This window comes from Theobroma umbraticum, unplaced genomic scaffold, assembly GCF_002168275.2.
Source record: "Theobroma umbraticum cultivar Fairchild unplaced genomic scaffold, ASM216827v3 scaffold_2.0, whole genome shotgun sequence".
Classification (NCBI taxonomy): Eukaryota; Viridiplantae; Streptophyta; class Magnoliopsida; order Malvales; family Malvaceae; genus Theobroma; species Theobroma umbraticum.
The window spans coordinates 1,972,538-1,975,836 of record NW_018397277.1 but is presented as its reverse complement, the minus strand read 5'-3'; positions in this window follow the sequence as shown (position 1 = coordinate 1,975,836).

Sequence of the window (3,299 nt, the reverse complement as noted above, 5' to 3'; positions counted from 1 at the left end):
GGAGGACAATGTCTGGTTAACGACAAGCAAGAGTTTTACTGCAGCAATGGTACATATGGAAATCATTCTATGGAGATAGTTATAGACGTAGTTTGATCATAAATTCTTTCTAGTCAACTGAATCTTACATTCTTTGCATTGCAGAGAACAAGAGCAACTTGGGATTGAAGCTGGGACTTGGTAAGTAATTAATATATCTCTCAAACTATTCTTCTTTTTTTTTAGGTTAAATCTCAGATGATTTTACACACACCATATGGTTTCTTTCTTTGTTTGGTAGTCAAATTAATTCCTTCCTGTTCCTGTAGGAATCGGAAGCTTGTTCCTGCTGACATTGATAATCTTCTCAATATATTTGAGGAGACATTTACTCAGGCAGAATCAACAATTCTCACATATACAGTTATAAAAAGTTCTTTCCAGTGCTTACAACAATTTATAATTGTCTTGCCACTCATCTTATATTAAATTATTGCAATACAAATACCTAAAATTACAGTTTTTCCCCTTTTTCTCATTTTATTTTTAAAAAAATCCAATTTGGTTAGTATGAAATACACTAGATTCCAGCTCTCTTTGCTTTTTAATTTTTACATATAATATTTAAATAAATATTTTTTTTATTGTAATCAATCAAACTCTTCTATTTTTACTTTGAATAAAATAAACTCTAATAACTAATGATTATTATCATTTTATGTTTTATGAAGTTGATGTGACATGCTTACATGTCATAATAGATAATAACATGACACACTGATACATGATTATATGATACTTTCACCCTCTATGTTAACGGTATGTCAACATCACTTTCATATAAAATGATAAGTAATATTTTAAATAATAATAATTAATATATTGTTAAATATTTAAGATTTATTTGATCCAAAATAAAAATTTTAAAATTTATTTAATTTTTTAAAATAATCTAAATTTTTTTTCAAACATTATACTTAATATTTTATTTCTAAAAGTAAAAAAATAAATAATATTCTTAAATAACTAAATTTTAAAATTGTAATTGTTTTTGGAGAACAAAATTTATGATTTTACATTATATAAAATAATTATGTTAGAATTAGGAGTAAATTTTTGTTTAGTTATTCATTTTTAAACAATTTTGATTTTAGGTCTTACTATTTGGTTTTGCTTTTTAACAATTTTTTAGGAAATAAATGCAAATAGTTAAAAACAAGCAAACTGTTATGAAAAATAATAACTTTATAAGAACAAAAAAAAAACTTGAAAGAATATTTAAAGAGAAGAAAGAAAGTACTTAAGGGAGAGAAGAAATCTTATTGAAGTGTGTGTATACAAATGAATTAAGAGGGTCTATTTATAGGCAAATAACCCCTTTACAAGACGAGGATAACACTTAGAAATTATATGGATTATATCATAATCTAATTTGATTTACATCAAATCTAGATATAGATAACATAAATGGATATTCACAAAATATTCATAACACTCCCCCTTGAATATCCATTATATTAAAAATATGCCTCATTAAAACCTTACAAGGAAAAAACCTCATGGAAAAAAAATCCAAGTAAAGGAAAAAGAGCACATAATTCTTTTCAAGAATACGCTTACGAAATACTGTCTCATTAAAAACCTTATCAAGAAAAACCCAATGGAAAAAAGCTTGATGAAGGAAAAAAGAGTACAATGCGTATTTTACTCCCCCTGACAATTACATTATTTAAGATCTTTAAAATGATGCATCTTGATCTTTTATATCAACTTTTCGAATGTTGCAGTAGGAAGGGCTTTAGTAAACAAATCTGCTAGATTGTCACTTGAACAAATTTGTTGAACACTAATATCACCCTTTTCTTGAAGATCATGAGTGAAAAAGAATTTTGACGAAATATGTTTTGTTCGATCGCCTTTAATGTATCCTCCCTTTAACTATGCTATGCAAGCAGTATTATCCTCATATAATATTGTTGGAATTTCTTTCTTGGTTGGCAAACCACACGTTTCTCGAATATGTTGAGTTACTGATCTTAACTAGACACATTCACGACTTGCATCATGATTTGCTAAAATTTCTGCATGATTAGAAGAAGTAGCAACTATAATTTGTTTCACAAAACGCCATGAAATAGCTGTACCTTCATATGTGAATACATAACCTATTTGGGATCGAGCTTTGTGTAGATATGATAAATATCCTGCATCTGCATAACCGATTAAATCTGATTTTGATGCATTTGAATAGTATAAGCCTATATCCATTGTTCCTCGGAGATATCGAAATATATGTTTAATTCCATTCCAATGTCTTCGAGTTGGAAAAAAATTATATCTTGCTAATAAATTCACAGCCAATGATATATCAGGTCGTGTATACTAGTAAGATACATTAGTGCTCCAATTGCCCCAAGATATGATACTTCAAGACCAAGAAGTTCTTTATTATCCTCACGAGGTCAAAAATGGTCTTTTTTCACATCTAATGATCTTACAACCATTGGTGAACTCAATGGATGTGCTTTGTCCATATAAAATCGTTTTAACGCCTTTGTTATGTAATTAGATTGATGGATAAAATTTTTATTTGTCAAGTGTTTAATCTGAAGTCCCAAACAAAATTTTTTTCCCAAGATCTTTCATATCAAATTCTTTCTTTAAGTAATCCACGACTTTTGATAACTCTTCAGGAGTTCCAATAATGTTTAGATCATCAACATAAACAGCAATTATCACAAATTCATATATGAATCTTTTTATAAAACACATGGGCATATAGGATCATTTTTATAGCCTTTTTACGACAAATATTCACTAAGGCGATTATACCACATGTGTCTGGATTGTTTTAATCCATATAAAGATTTATTTAATTTGATCGAATAAATCTCTCGAGAATTCAAATTTTGTGCTTTAGGCAACTTAAATCCTTCAGGGATCTTCATATAGATATCATTATCAAGTCAGCCATATAAATATACTGTAACTACATCCATCAAACACATTTCAAGATTTTCATGTATTGCGAGACTAATTAAAAAACGAAATGTAATTGCATCCACCATAGGAGAATATGTCTCTTCATAATCAATACCAGGTTTTTGGCTTGTGCGACAAGCCGTGCTTTATATCTCACAATCTCATTTTTCTCATTTCGTTACAAATACCCATTTTATATCCCACTGGTTTACACCACCATTTGGTTACGGACTATGGTCAAAAACTTCACGTTTTGCAAGTGAATTTAATTCCACTTTGATTGCGTCTTTCCACATTGGTCAATCATTTCTATATTTACATTCTTCAATAGATGTAGG